Consider the following 16,168-nt stretch of genomic DNA (forward strand, 5'->3'; position numbering starts at 1 on the left):
TCCTCTTTAGACAAAGCAACAGCTTAGAATAAAGAAGGCATGCTGTTTGTTTATAGAGGGAAGTACCATAACTCCAAAATCAGACAGCTCTGGGACCGTGTCAGACTCTGCCACGTAGCAGCTAGTGACCTTGAGCAAGTAGCTTAGCCTATCAAGTGCCTCAGTCTCTTCATCTGGATAGTGAGGGTGATAAAAATAGAACCTTCCTCAGAAGGTGGGTGTGAAGATTCATGAATGGTGGCCTATTGGACACACCCCATAGACATTCACTATCCCTCTTTCTAAGAAAATGTAATTCTGTAATTATCATTATGGTGATTATTAAGACATGACGATAAGCAAGGAAACCAAAGTCGTCCCCCAAGTTTATGTGACCATGGGCTCTATGAAAATCTTAAAAACAAAATGAGGATTATTCCCAGGTCCCCAGATTCCAGAACGCGGGCATTGTGGAGAAGAAGGTGTGAGCTTTCACTGCAGAGTCCTTGGGAGCTTCAAAGGGGTGAGTGGGGGTGTGTGCGGGTGATAGTTAATACTGGTTGGGCACTTCCTCAGTGCCAGGAACTGGGCTGAGCATCACACATGCATGGGCACACACACAAATGCACACACGATCCCATTTAATTCTCTCACTGAATCAGGTACTGTCATTATTATTCTCATTGTACAGGCAAGGAGGTTGAGATTCAGAGACATCCTGTGACTTGCTCAGCATCACATATCAAACTTGGGAAGGAACTGAGATTCGAACCTGAGTAGCGTTCATGGCTACACGGTACTGTCTTCTGAAACCACCTGGGCATCTCCCTTTCCCTGACCTCGGTTCCCTCCTCCATAGATTGGAATCTGCACTGAAGGCCTTTATAACACTCCCATGCTGTGCTTCTGCATGTTTTGTCAGTGTCTTCCAGCCGGAATCACCATTTTCCAGCCAAGAGGATGAGGAAGTGGGCAGTATATGTTCCCTGGGCCCTTTCACAAGCATGATTTTGTCTCCTGGGCTAATTACAGATAAAACTGAATGGACGATGATATTGTAGCCAGCACAACACACAGGGCCCCACAAGGTGCCATGTCAGCGTCACACCCTCAGCTTCCCGTGCAGAGCAGAGAGGGGCGAGAGTCTCACCAGGAACGTGAATGCTGGCGTTGAGACTACTGAGTCCTCAAATGCCGACATAGACCCCGAGGCCTGTGAAGGACAAAGAGAAAACCAAAGAGTAATCACCTGGGTTCTACTGAGCGCCCTAGGGAGCCTGGGCTGCTGGAACATATTCCCAACAAGTTCAAGGCATGATGAGAATAAAGAAAGGAAGATGTTTGAATTAGGAAAAAGATTAAAAGGCCTCAGTTTCCTAGATATTATCTACGAGGCTTAAATACACCTCAGTTATTCTTCACTGCCAGCAGTGGGATAAGTATCATGAGCTACATGACACAGATGAGAAGGCTCTAGTTCAGAGACATTGAGCAATATGCCGAACGATACGCAGTGAGCAGGGTAAAACGGGGGGAGCAACCAAGGGCAGCCTGATCCCATTGTTCCTCGCTGAAGCACCACACCACGCTTCCCCTGGAAGAGGGACACTCACTCTCTAAAAAGGTGAACTCACTGCTAGAGGATCCCAGCAGGGGCCTAGATACAGGGAATGCCCTCAAAGCGATAGAAGAGAATGCCTGCCCTGTGCAGTGGACTTAGGTACTAGCAACATCCCTTGGGAGTGGCCAGCATACCCAGGATGCAGAGCACTACTGCAGGTAGAAATGACCACCAGGACAATTGTACCCGGGATGCCAGGGACAGGGAATGAAGAGCAGAATTGCTGGCTGGGATATCTGAGTAAAGGCTTCCTATATGACCCTCACACACCCCCACACAAAGGCACACAGGCACACACACAGTTGACACATCTCAAGAGGATGTAGTACATCAAGCCTCCTCAATAAAGACATTCTTGGGGAAAGCCAGAATCTGTTGAATAACTCGTGTTTTTGTTATCATTGAAATCCTGGTTGTGATGATTAGTGTTTTAAGTTCTTCCAGGTGGGAAAGCAGTGCTTGATGTCAAATGATCTGCTAAACCAGGAGTCCCAGAAAACCCAGGTAGGGGCTTGGGCCGGCAGGTAACCTCGGTGCCATTGCCCTCAGCTCTCCAGACACTGTCCTGCCAAAAGGGTACTGGCATGGCAGAGGGACCTCCTAGTGCTGGGGATAAACAAGGCAGCTTTGGAATCCCACTACCCTGGGGTCATTTCTCTCCTCATGTACTGAATAACAACTGCATGACCTTGAATAAACCACTTCGCCTATCAGCACCCCATCTACCAAATGGCAGTAGTGGTCCTCAGCCCCCTGGGCTGGGGAGGGCTCACTAAGATAACGCACACACACCATTTAGCTTAGTGTCGGACCCAGAGTAAACACTAAGTAAAAGGCGGCTCTTATTTTCATTGGAAGACAAAGCGTTTTAGCTCAGAACCATCAAGCCCACTGCAGCCCCTAAAACAAGAACATCAAAAGCAGAAACTTCAAGATCAGTTGGAGATTAGAACCAACACACTCCTCACATAAAAAATGTCCAGATGTTGAGGCTAGGGAGGGACAAAAGTGCTGATCCTAATGAACATAACATTCCCAATCATCGAAAGTGAACGACTTAGGCAAACATTTCCGGGTGTTCATTAGAACTCAACAGGGTAACTGCTGAAAATTCAGGAGGAAGGACAGGAGTTCATTGGAGTGCCCACAAGTCTGCCAAAGCCTTTTCCAACAGCTTGACTCTGAACCACACATCCTTAATTGAAAAAAACACCATTTAAAAAGCCATCTGAGAAGGCATTGGCCAGGAAAGTCACTTTCCATAGATCAGCAAAGAAGAATCTAGTCTCTACAGCCAAAGCCTCCCACTACTCCTCTCACCAATTAGTAAAATCTCAGCCTTGATCTCAAAGCCAAAATAAACTGCTTCCTCCATACTTTAACTTTGTACATATTATTATTATTATTATTAGTCATTATTATTATTATCCTTGCTTCCTACTGGTAGCATTTATCAATATGACTATCTAACTCACTAATTCATGTTTTCAGTTGTATCAGTTCTACTGTATTATAATATTTTAGTAAATGATTTCAACCAATGTATTTTTCAAAACTATTATTTCCACCTGATTCTGTTTCATAATTTTCCCCTTCCTTTTCATTTCTATTCTAGTCCTTTCTCTAAGTTCTAATCTTTGCTGTGTTTATTTTAACATCTTTCTCTGTTCTAATAACAGATGTTTGCTTCATGTGTACATTTAGTCCAGTTCCTTGTCTTTTCTTTTGAGGTCAATGGGGTTCTTAGGTTGTGCTCTCTAGATGCCTTCTGATTTTGGTCTGTGAGTTTATAGTCCTCAAGAGTGTCTGTTATGCTACGTACAAAAGAGCAGAAGGTCAAACCCTGGTGTGTCAGCCAGGGTGCTCCCAGGAGACAGAATGAGGCAAGCCCTAGGATGGACAACTTACAATCACTCCTCCTGGCCTCACCCACCAGCACATTCTTCTGGCCAAGACTTTGCCTTCATGCCTTCAAAGACAAATAACATTGGCAAGAGTTTGGGAGAAATGAACAAGCATAGAAAGTAAATCACCCACCTGCTTCCTCAATTCTTCACCTCAACAGGGCTTCTTCTATGTCCTAATTTACACATGCACTGTGGTCTTGGATACTGCCACAATGTGGGGACACACAATGATTGTCCTGAGTCAATGGTGGAGGAAGACAAGGGCAGAAACAGAACCAGCTTTATCTAATTTATCTGAGCACATGACCCTCTGACCCAGGCTATAGCCACCTCCATCTTCACTCACCCCCACCCCTTTACTTTCCCCCACCCCAAACCTATAGCTCAAAGCTTCCTTCTATCTCCCAGAGCATTCTCACAGTCCTTTGCTGTTTGTATGTTTGGTTGTTTGGCTGCTGTTGTTTTGTTTTAGTTTTCATTTTTATATCCTGTATTCCATGCTTTCCTCTATAGTTTTTCCAGAATTGATTGGGGATCAGGTTACAGAGGGAGCTGGAAACTTGTGCTAATGTACCATCTTGGAAGAACATGGAAATCTTGTAGAACTTTATATATACAGTAAGACCCTATTACTGAAATGACTCTAGAGACTGTCAATTAAAAATGATGGCTAGAGCATGGAATTATTTTTTTAATGATGCGTACATACCTCAAGTATTTTAACTTAAAATAAACAAAAAAGTCCTGAAGTATTCTGCTATTGCTACTAAGAGGCAATCAGTTTATTGCTTTTGTTTTTAACAATAGAAATAAAGTAATGTAATTTTGTAATGTGTGGGCCAACGATTTTTCTTTGAATATTAATCTCATTTTTCTTTCTGGCATAAATCACAACCATTTTGCATTATCTAAGATACCTTATTTCTGTTTCTTTAAAATGGAACAAGAACTAAAAGATGCTTGTAAATAGAGTCAATTGCAGAATTTAGATTCTAAATTTTTGATGCATTTTTCAATTCTGCAACTACCATGACAGCAGTATGTTTAAGCATCTCATTTTTTTTGAAACATTCAGTCTAATTTTTATTTTTTAAATCCTTTTTCTGCACTCATGTTTCTTCAATTTTTAACATTTTAGAAATATATTTTATTGATCATTTAATTGCCTTAAGTATAATTGGTTGAGAAACAAACACAGTTCCCTGTTGGTAAGAACACAATGACTTGGGAGAAAAGGCATGGGGTCTTGTAAAATAGCCCAATAGTCATGACTTTTCAGTGCACCTTGGGCCCCAGGTCAGCAAGTTTCAGAGAGAGACAGGAGAATGTGATGTACTCCATCCTCCAGTCCCTCTGGCCAGGCCATTAAATGAACATCAGTTAAGAGAGTCTAAAGTACCTCTTCCAATGTATGATCTGGGAATCAGTTAATACATTAGAGATCTCAATTCAAGACAGCCATTCCTATGATTTAAATACCCTCTATTACGACTCAAGTACTTCTGGGGAAAAAGGATGTATTAGGTGACTCTCTTTCAGAAACAACTTAAATCAAGCATCAGGGGCTGCCCGTGGATGCATTCTGAAAGTTAACTACTTCATCTTCTTCATGATGATGCAGAGTCCACTCTTTCTGCTCTGGTCCTACAGATTCCATCACATGGTACAGGATTCTTTCCTAGTCACTCAAATACCATAGAGTTGCTGCCAAACTACATGCGGCAAAATTGCTCCCCTGTGTGGAGGAGGCATCAACAAAGCGTGCCTGGAAAGGAGGCTTCCCTGATGAGAGGCAGCAAGGGGAACATGGCTTCCAACATTGGCTGCCTCACTTGTTAGCTGGGTGACCTTGAGCAAGGTACTTAGAGTCTCTGAGCTTTAATTTCTTCATATTAAATGAGGGCTTATTCAACAAATGTTAACTAAGTGCCTGCTATATGTCAGGCACTGTGTTAGGTCTGGATAGCCACACCTATCAACATGCATAGTTCCTGCTACTGTTAAACGTATGTTCCCTGGGGGAGACATACAAAGTGTGTCCAGAAAGTATCCAGCCATGTGCTATGAAAAATAGAGACATGTATTGAAGAATACACAAGATATAAGAAACGTTGTACATAGGACAACGATGCCTCAGTCCCCTTCAAAGTAGGCACCTTGAGACCTCACTCAATCCTCCCAATCGTCATCAGTTGCCCCATTGTATTTTCCTGAATCTCATCGATGGTCTGAAATCTCTTCCCTTTCAAAGGTGATTTTAGTTTTGGGAAAAGTCAGAAGTTGCAGGGTGCCAAATCTGGGCTGTCGGGGGCTGAGGCACCTGGGTGATTTGATGTTTCACCAAAAAATTCTGCACGAGGTGCGATGCAATGAGCAGGCACGTTGTCATGATGAAGCTGCCAGTCACTGGTTGCCCATAGCTGCAGTTTTCTGAATCATCTGAACACTTTCCACAGAGGAATGTTCAAACTTAAGGCAAAATTTGGTGCTGATTCATTGCTCTACTCACTCAGTCATTTCGAATGCGACAGCCACACAGTACACATGCTCACTCAATGGAGTCTACCACCCCCACTGACTAATACAGTGACGTTGTCATTGTTCACGCATGTGCATTCCTGACTGCTCTCCTTGGCTGCCAGGTTACATTGATATTAGACAAACCGCTCTCATTTTATTAACAATGGTTGGGCTTTTTCTGTACAGACCTCATATATAATTCCATATTGAGGTAAGCAGTTCAAGGCAAAGTTACAGGATATTATCATAGAGTATGGGAGAGACTCATGTAGACTGCAGAAGTCATGGATAATAACTGCATTTACCCCTGAGATTCTTGTGAGGATTAAATGAGACTGGGGACCGGCAGGCATCCAGAGCTCTGTAAATGGTCACTACTTCTGTTATTTAGCCCAGTAAGATGCCAGCCTTGGGGAGCTGACTAGTGTCCAGGTACCATGTTTCCTGTTCAGTGTGCCATTCCTGTCCTGCATCTCTGTGGTTCATTCTATCTCAGAGCTACTGAGGGTGGGAAAACAACTCTTCTCGGAGAGCAAAAGGAGAGGACATGTGTTTAAACAGAGCCCATAAAGAAAGGTTTCAGAAAAATCCTGCTATTGCAAATGGGAGGAAACCAGTTCATTTTCTTGTTTAGAGAGAGAAAGGGAGAAAACGAGTATTGAAAAAATGAGCATGTCTGTCCTTAACCCAAGTAGTCTTGGTGAGAACAGCTGTTTGATCAAGTAACATAAATGGGGGAGGACCTCAATAACCATTCATAGCCTCTCACATCCCCACCTCGGGCTCTCATGAGTCCATGTGTTCTCCTGAAGGGAACCTGAATCTCAGCCCAGCTGAGAACCAACACAGACTGGTTAGTTCGGGGGGGGGGGGGGAGGAAATTCACATTTCCTTCTCCCTAATATTTTTCTTCTTTTTCTTTTTTCCATTTAGTCCAGAGAATGATGTTTGAATCTCAACATGCCAACGTTAGGCGAGCTCTGAGAGACCATCCCACACAGCCATCTTCAAATAATTTTTAGCAAGAGAACACTTTTGTCAAATGAAGTTTTATTCAAAACCCTAATGCCTAAAATGGGAAGTTAAAATAATATTTTTTCAAGTATATCCTTTTCATTTCAAGTTATCAGTCACTGAGTTTCATTGAGGTTCCTTTGATGGGTCCAAAAGTTATACCGTGGAATTCTGCACCGTGTAGACCAGTTCAGTCCTATCTCGGCTTCAGCATCTAACTGCTATTCCTGCTGCTGCTACTGCACAGCTGCATGAAAATTCTCATTTTCCCAACCAGGCAATTTGCCAGTAATTATAATTACCATTTTCTTGTAACATTTATGTTGCAAATGAGAGAAATTCAATTCAATTTAGATGAAGGAGCGGGGAGTAGAGGAGCATTTACCAGCTCACATAAGGGAAAGTCAAGGCCTTGAAGAGCTTCAGTCTGGCAACCTCCCCTGTCTCCACTGCTCAGCCCTGCTCTACATTGGCTTTTTTCTCAGAGAGCCTCCCTGTACTGGGGGGAAGGGGCTGGGTCCAGTAGTTCTAGGCTTTTATCTTCCTGGAAGAAAAAAGAACAATTTTTATCTCCTTGAAGTTCTGGAGAAAATTCCAGGGCAGATACCAATAGGGCAGTCTTAGGTCCTATGTCCTTCTCAGAAGGGATGACAACAGGTAAGGAAAAAGAAGACTCTTACTGACCAGGTTAGGGTCATCTTGCCACCTTGGTGGTCAGGGAGGATATGACTTTAGCACCTCCCATCCAGGAGGAATAGGATTCCCACAGGGAAGAGAGCTTCTGTTAGCAGAACAAAGGGAAAAAGGGAAAGGTGCTAGGCAGACAAAACCCATAGCTACTACAGTTCATGGAACTTACATAAAGAGTTGCATATTTAACTGTTTTAACAGCTCACTTTCCATTCTCAGTATCATGGAACAAATCCAGAGCTTGAGAGAGAGCAGGAATTTTTGGTCTAATGATGAATAACTAACACTAACAATTGTTCACATTTCATAATCAAGTATTACCTTAGGAGGGATTTGATGAACGAGGTCTTCATCCAATTTAAATTGCCCTCCTTTAGGAAAATCAGAACACTTTTCAAATATATCTTGAAACATTCAACGACATGTGTAACTATTAGACATTTCTATTCCTGTTCAGTCAGATATTCACAAAGGACTTCAAAGCTACCTAATTTATTTTGTTTTGAATGTTGAATCCAAAATGTAGTCTTTCAATTACTTTAAGGAAGTTTTAGCTGTTCCTATAGGCATGGTCACGGTGAGCCCCGCATTGCCATATTGAAACGATTCTGCTTACTAAAGCCAGAGCTGTAACAAAAACTTAAATACATAAATGATCTATGAAATTATATTGTCACAACTCAGCATGTTTTATGTTCTGCTGTTACTACCCAGCTGATCTATGAAGCTATGACAGGGCCTCACCCAGCCCGGACTTGAGAATGGCCTGCACATGTGTTATAAGAATGTATACAGTTGCACAGTTTTAAGCAAGTAGTTGAGTGCTGGCCTAAATTATTTCTAAATATTAGTGTAACACCCCAGCCCCACAAGTCAGCAAGGCTTCCACAAGAATTTTAAATACATGCAGAGCTCTGGTCCAAAGTGTGCATAAACCGCAACATAAGCAAAATGGGGGTGTTCCCCACTAGATACATTGCCGTATGTAATACATTGGAGTCCGTGTTGTTTCTCCAGTTCTTTTTAATCCATTGTACTGAGGTATAATGAACATGCAAGAAAATATACTGATTTCAAGAGTATAGTTCAATGCATTTTCTAAATAATTAATTCTTAAAATGATATTCTAGATTATAATCTTCAGCATTTACATGGGCTCTAATCTTTTCCGTCTTAAAAATATCCTTCCTGGGATGAACGTGGCCATGTATTTTTAAATATTAGAAAGCTACACTGAGTAAAACAGTTTGGAATGGGAACATCGTATTAGTTTGCTAGGGTTGCCTTAACACAGCACCGCAGCCTGGAGGGGCTCGCTGTCTGACAGCCCTGGAGGCTACAAGCCTGAAATGAGCGCCATTCTATTTCTCACACTCTTGGGGAAGGATGCCTCCTCGCCTCCTCCTGGCCTTTGGTGGTTTGCGGGCGCCCTGTGGCATTCCTCGGCTCTCAGATGCACCCAATCCTCCCTCTGTGCTGCCTTCGTAGGGCTGTCTTCCCTCTGTGCACCCGTGCCTGTGCCTGAGTCCCCCTTTTTATAAAGACACCAGTCCTATGGGACTAAGACCCACCCTGACGACCTCATTTTAACTTGATCGCTTCTGTAAAACCCTATTTCTGAACAAATAAGGTCACTTTCTGAGGTACTGGGGGTTAGGACTTCTATATTTCTCTTTTGTGGGGCACAATTCAACCCATAACGACCACAAATAGCAGATGGCATAGAATTTTATCTGAAATTGACCCGATCACATGCAAAAATATTAGAATATGATAAATGTGGCATTTCAAACAAGTTGTGAAAAGAGGGATTACTCGATACGTGGTTTGTCCAACCAGGTAGCCATCTGCTGTATCAATAACTAAATTGTACCAATAATTTACACATCAGACCCGATCACTTTCCAGTCCCTGGTTCCAGTCCCTGAGGAGGTCTTCCTGTCCTAGAGGGTCTATAAAAACACTTCAGTACTCTTTTAAATAAAGTCCCTTTTTTACAAAGACTGGCTTGAGTTAATTTCCTTACAATCATTTCAGAGGCCAATGACCTTCTTCCTGGATATTCCTTCTCATAGAAGTTTCAATGTTTTTCATTAAAAAAAAAAACCTGTCACCCTGCCTCCTTCCCAATTACATCTGGTCTCTCACCTCTACCTGGAAGTAGGTTATTTGAAGTCATTTGGTTCCTTCTGCATCATCCATCACTCTGAGCCGCCCAGGAGAAGGGATCGGTCAGAGGAGAAGCTGTCCTTTGAGGGCCACTAGGAAGTCTGCAAAGCCAGCTAAGATCACAGCTATTTCACAACCCAAACATCAAAGTATTTGGATGGGGTCCCGAGTTTCCTGCCTCCGTGCGACCTCCCTTCCAGAAAAGTATCAAATTGTGGGCAGGAGGGAAAACCTCCTTAATTAGAGTTCCAATTCCCCAATCTGCTATTGGACTCCTTACTCCAGAAAGGGGGCTTCTTGGAAGCGGGCTTATTAAAATATTTTTCTGAAAATTGGTGAGCTGGAGGGCAGTGCTAAAACTAGACAAAGCGTACTTGAGGCCAAAGGCTCACTCTCTCTTCCAGTTTCCTCTTACATTGTCCAGTTTCGCTTTTCAAATGGTAACAATAGCTCTCATCTATTGGGCACTTATCATGTGTCTTGTTCTTGTGTATGTTCAAGAAGACTCATGTGATTACATTATCGAATTCTCTCAACAACCCCGTAAGAGAGGTTCTATCATTATTCCCGTTTTACAAAGGAGGAACCTAAGGCTCAGGAAAGTTAAATTACCCAAGAGCACACATTTGGGAAGTGGCTGAGCTCAGATTTGAACCCAGGCTTGTCTGACTCCAGAGTCTGTGCTCTGGGAATCCTAAACCAAAATGTCTGAAGCCAGTGGGCGAGAACAGAGGTGAGCAGCACCGGTCAGGGGTGAGAGCTGGGGAGCCGTCCGCAGATCGGGTGCCGGGTTTGCAGTGCATCATCTGACTGTGCAGCAACGGCCCGTCACAGCTCTGCCGGGATGTGGCCCAGGGTGGCTACATTTTCCATCTCCAAAGAGAAGCTTGAAATCTGGACTTTACATGAAATCTCCCAGCTTTTCAATGTTGGGAACTGATTCAAATATTTTTAGGCAAACTTTGTACCCGCAGAAAAATTGGCATCGGTGATCCACGCTTAGACAGGAACTCTTCCTCCCCAGTCCTCGCGTTTCCTGTGGGAGGGACTTCAGCGAGACTTTGCCCAACATCCCGTCTTTCTCCTCTGATTGGTGCGTTTCGGAAAAGGGCTGTGCTCCGCTCGTCTCCTTCCCCCGCAGGAGCCAGCCAGCCTGCCTGCGCAGGCGAAGTGCTTCATAGGTTGAGTGGGAAGGGCTATCTATTCAGGGGTGAGGCACCCACTAACTCTCTTCCATGCGAGCAGACCAGAAAGCCATGTTCTCCTTGGTGTATCAGTTTCCTGGGGCTGCCGCAACCACCAACCATAAAATGGGTGGCCAAAAAAATAGGAATGTATTCCCTCACAGTGTTGGAGGCTGGACATCCAAAATCAAGGTGTCAACAAGGCCATACTTCTGAAGGTTTTAGGGAAGACTCTCTCCTTGCTGCTTCCAGAGTCATGTGCCTCCCCGCAGTCTTTGGCATCCCTCCTCTAGGAACCACATCACTCCAAGTTCTGCCGCTGTCTTCACACCGACTTCTCCCTGTGCCCCCCTGTGTCTGTTTGCTCTTCTTAACAGGACATCAGTGATATCGGATTTGGGGCTCACTTAGTCCTGTATGACCTCATATAAATCAATTACACTTGCAGAGACCCCATTGTTCGTGTCTCCACTTGACAAATTAGGAAACTGAGGCACAGAGAATTGCTCAAGGTACACAGGAAATAAGTGGGTATAATAATAATTATAATGTAATAGACCAGGATATAAACTCCCTGCAATTGTGAAGAAACTGCTGAAGAATCCTGGATTCCATGAATGTATTTTTAAAAGTAAAATAGGGATTACTCCCATTGGCGATAAAGGAAAAAATGAAGCTGCTATTAGAATCTAATTCCACTAGGGGGAAGTAGACACATGCATTTTGAGGCTAGTACATGGAATTTTTTTTTTTTTTTTCTTTAATGTTAAACACAGTTTTATCGTATATTCTATGCAGGTTGTTAAGAAATTAATCCAAACCACTTTTCTATTTTTTTATTACCTTAAAGTATAGAACATTGCTGGAGGATTAAATATTATGTATGCAAAAATGGTAAACTGTTAAGCAAACGAAAGGACTTCATTCCATCAACATTCAATAAACCGTTGTAATTCCCTCCTTTGAACCAGACACTGCACTGTTGCCAGGAGTCAGGGTGTACCAGGCATGATGTTCCCTGAACAATGAGAGACAAGGACCTGCCACCACTGTACCACTGTGCACTCACCCTTATTCTGTGTGAAAATATCATAGAGATGGTCCAGACACGAGGTGCATGGTAGCTCAGTCTAGGGTAGTGGCAACAGGGATGGAAAGAAGTGGAGAGATTCAGAATGTATGTGGAGCAATTGGATGAACCTGAACTTGAAGAACAACGTGGAAAGTGCTGTATTAGAGCCCAGTGGTGGAGGAGTACAGGTGAGGGAGTGACCGATTCTGCCTGGAAAAATGGGAACTCAGCTTTAAGATGAAAAAGCTTGCAAGGCAGATGGGGAGAAATGGAAAAGCATTCCAAGAAGACAATACTCTGGACTCAGGTTCCAGAGCGTGGAATGTCCTTTTGCCCTTGGAGAAAGACAAGAGGGTACCCAGCAAGCCTGTGGGATGAGATGGAGGGGAAGGAGGAGAGACCTCTGCCCCCCATCCCCCAAGAACTAAACAGTGAAGACAGGTGGGGAAGCAGTTTGTTCCCTAAGGACGCAACTTCCCTTGATCACGCCTTTTCAATATACCACCTTGTGCAGGGAGTTTAGAAATCCTGTTATAGATTCCAGTCTTTAGCTCCACATGAAACCTACATCAGATGAAAATATACCTGAGCCAAAGATTATGATAGACCTAAATAGGGTCTTTATTTTAATAGACCATCTGCCTAACTCCAGGCTCAATATCTCCAGGCTCTCTTCTCTGTTCCTATTGGCTTTGTTTCCATGGGAATCTGTGCTCGTGGGAATTTGGTTATGCTACCCATTTCCTACTGCATGGCCCTTCTACTACAGTCCCTCATTCAGGGCTCTTGTGTGGTTTCAGGACACCCAAACGTCCCTGGCTTTTCTCCCTCTCTGTTCCCCTCCCCCTTCACTCTCCTTCACTGGTCCTTCTCATTTTCTGGACTCCAAACTGAGTGGCCAGGACTCATCCTTCTTCAATCTCCTCTCCATCTTCTCCCTCTGCTGGTGGTCCCACCACTCTGTAGCTGTAAATACCACCTGTACCCCTAACTATATACATATTTTATATCTTTATCTCTCACCTCCCTCCTAATATTTTACCTGCCCATTCTATGTCCCCACTTTGAAGCTGAAGAAGCATCTCAAAGTTAAAGTATCTAATCACCTGCTTACCCCTCAAACCTGCTCCTCCTGTAGTAATTTCCTTCTCAGCAAATGGCTACGCCATTCTCCCAGCTGCTCAGCCGATACCTTGGTGTACTACTTAATCCTTCTACCCTATATCAGATATATCAGCAAATTCCATTCCCTCTATCTTCACAATATACCTGGAACATCACCACTTCCAGAGCTATCACCCTGTTCCAAACTGTCACCTCTCTCCTAGATTATTCTAACCACCCCCAATGAAAGTCCCTTCTTGCATGCTCTCCACACACAACACAGCAGCCAGGTGTCCTGTTTAAACTTAGAGGACATGACTCCCCTGCTGCAAATCATCCAAGCGCTTTCCTCCCCACGGAGCGAGCGCCAGTGGTCTGCCCACAGGCAACAAAAGCAAACGCAGACCAATGGCACTGCATCAATCTAAACAGCCTCTGCACAACCAAGGAAACAACTAACAGAGCGAAGAGAGAGCCTACAGAATGGGGGGAAGCATTCGTAAACCATACATCTGAGAAGGGGTTAATATCCAAAATATACAAGGAACTCAAACAACTCAATAGCAAAAACAAAAACAAAAACAAATAACCCAATTTAAAAAATGGGCAAAGAGCCTATATAGACATTTCTCAAAAGAAGATATATAAATGGCCAAGTTATATGAAAAGACGTTCATCATCATCAAAGAAATGCAAATCAAAACCACAATGAGACACCATTATGGTGGGCCATTACCACAATGGTCACACCTGTTAGAATGGCTGTTATCAAAAAGATAAAAGGTAACAAGTGTCGGTCGGAGAGGAGGCAGAGAATAGGCAGCCCTTGTACACTGCTGATGGGAAAGCTCATCAGCAGAGCCATTATGGGAAACAGCATAGGGATTCCTTGAAAAATTAAAAATAGAACTGCTGTATGATCTAACAACCCTGCCTCTGGGTATCTATCCAAAGCAAATAAAATCGGTATCTCGAAGAGATATCTGCACCCTCATGTCTTACAGCACTACTCACAGTAGCCAAGCTATGGAAGCAACCCCAGGGTCCATCAGTGGATGAATACGTAAATAAGAAGATATTTAGTAACATACTATACATAGTATAAAATACTATAGTATTCCATAGTATCATGAAAACAAAGGAAATCCCCGTACTTATGATATGAAGGAAACTGGAAGACATTTTGCTAAGTAAAATAAACTAGGCAGACAGATAAATACTGTATGATATCACTCAGGTATGGAATCTTTAAAAAAAAAAAGTCCAACTCATAGGAGCGGAATAGAATGGTGGTTTCCAGGGGCTGGGAGAGTGGGGGAATGAGGAGATGTTAGTCGAAAATACAAAGTTGCAGTTATATAGGCAAATAAGCCTGGAGATCTAATGTACAGCATGTGACTATAGTCAATACTGCCTTGATTATTGGAGATGGCTAATAGAGTAGGTTTCAAGTGATCTCACCACACAAAGTATTGTATTTTGCCGTGTATAATGTACACTTTTGTGCCCAAATTTTTAAGGGAAAAATAAGAATGTGCATTTTACATGGGTAGTACTAATTCTGTACCTATATAAATATTTTTAATTCTTTTATTTATGATTATGAATTAAAAGTGCAACTCTAGGAAGCAATAATGATACCCAAATGCAAAATAATACCCTGGAATATGATCATCAGGTTTGTTTCTATATATAAATAAATAATTGAATTTAAAAATTTAAACAAAAATTTTTTTCCTGAAAGTTGGGGCCTAAAACATGGGTACGCTCTATACACAGAGGCCACACTACACACAGCAAAATACTGTAACTATGTGAGATGATATGTTAAGTAGCTTGACAATAGTAATCATTTCACTATGTATATGTGTGTCAAATCATGTCTGTATACCTTAAATATATAAAATATTTAAAATAAATTAAGTAATTAAAAAGCCACCAGTCAACAATAGACCTAATCTTCCTCCGGAACCCCCCCGCCAGCACCCCTCGGGCCTCTCCTGATACTCCCCCATTGGTGAGCTCTGTCCAGCCACCCGGCATCCTTTGCTCTTCTTCAAATGTGCCGGCCACACTCGTGCATGAGGCTTCTTCACTTGCCCCTTCTCTTTAAAATGTTCTTCTGTGGGATACCCGCATGGGTAGCTAGCTACTCTCCTTCTGGTCTTCATTTTCAAATAGCACCTTTTTGATGAGTAGTTAGTTCCCTGGTCATTTCTTTTGGGGATTAAAATGATAATACCCACTTTCCCTGCTAGCTCTCTATTCCTTCTTCTCTGGTCTAGTTTTCCCCATAGAACTTGTTACTCTGACAACTACACATATACTATTTGTTTAGTGAGTCTCCCCTCTGTAAAACAATGAGGTCGACTTTTTTCTAATTTGTTCACTGCTACATCTCCAATGCCTAGAACAATAAACAGACACTCAGGAAAGGCTTGTTGGATCAATGAGTCAATAAATGAATCATTCCTCCTAAGAATCTTAGAAGAGAATTAGATTTTCTCCTCGCATTCATGTTTTAGTCATTGAAAACTTCCAAGATGCACAAAAGTCAAATGTCTTGCCAGAGGCTTTAAAAATTGTCCCGAAGATACTACTTCTCCAGAGGAGGGGACACAGGTGCCCCAGAAGTCTATCCCACTCTGGGAGAGTCCTTTGCTTTCATACCAACGTAAGGCCGCGTCTGACAGGGGGTCCCTGGGACCCAATTCTAAGGAGAATGAACAAGAATATATAAAGTGCCTGCCTTCTAAGGAGTACACAATATTTTAATAATAAATATTTAGAGACTATGCAAAACAGGTAATTGAACGCTAAATTTTCTAAGTGTTAGACTCCATTGGAGAAGGAAACGGGAGAATATGTGAAGTAACAGGGTGCCCTCAACATTATCAAAAACCTAATT

This window comes from Pteronotus mesoamericanus, unplaced genomic scaffold (assembly GCF_021234165.1).
Source record: "Pteronotus mesoamericanus isolate MK-2021 breed Mesoamerican mustached bat unplaced genomic scaffold, CSHL_Meso_final contig_263, whole genome shotgun sequence".
Taxonomy (NCBI): domain Eukaryota; kingdom Metazoa; phylum Chordata; class Mammalia; order Chiroptera; family Mormoopidae; genus Pteronotus; species Pteronotus mesoamericanus.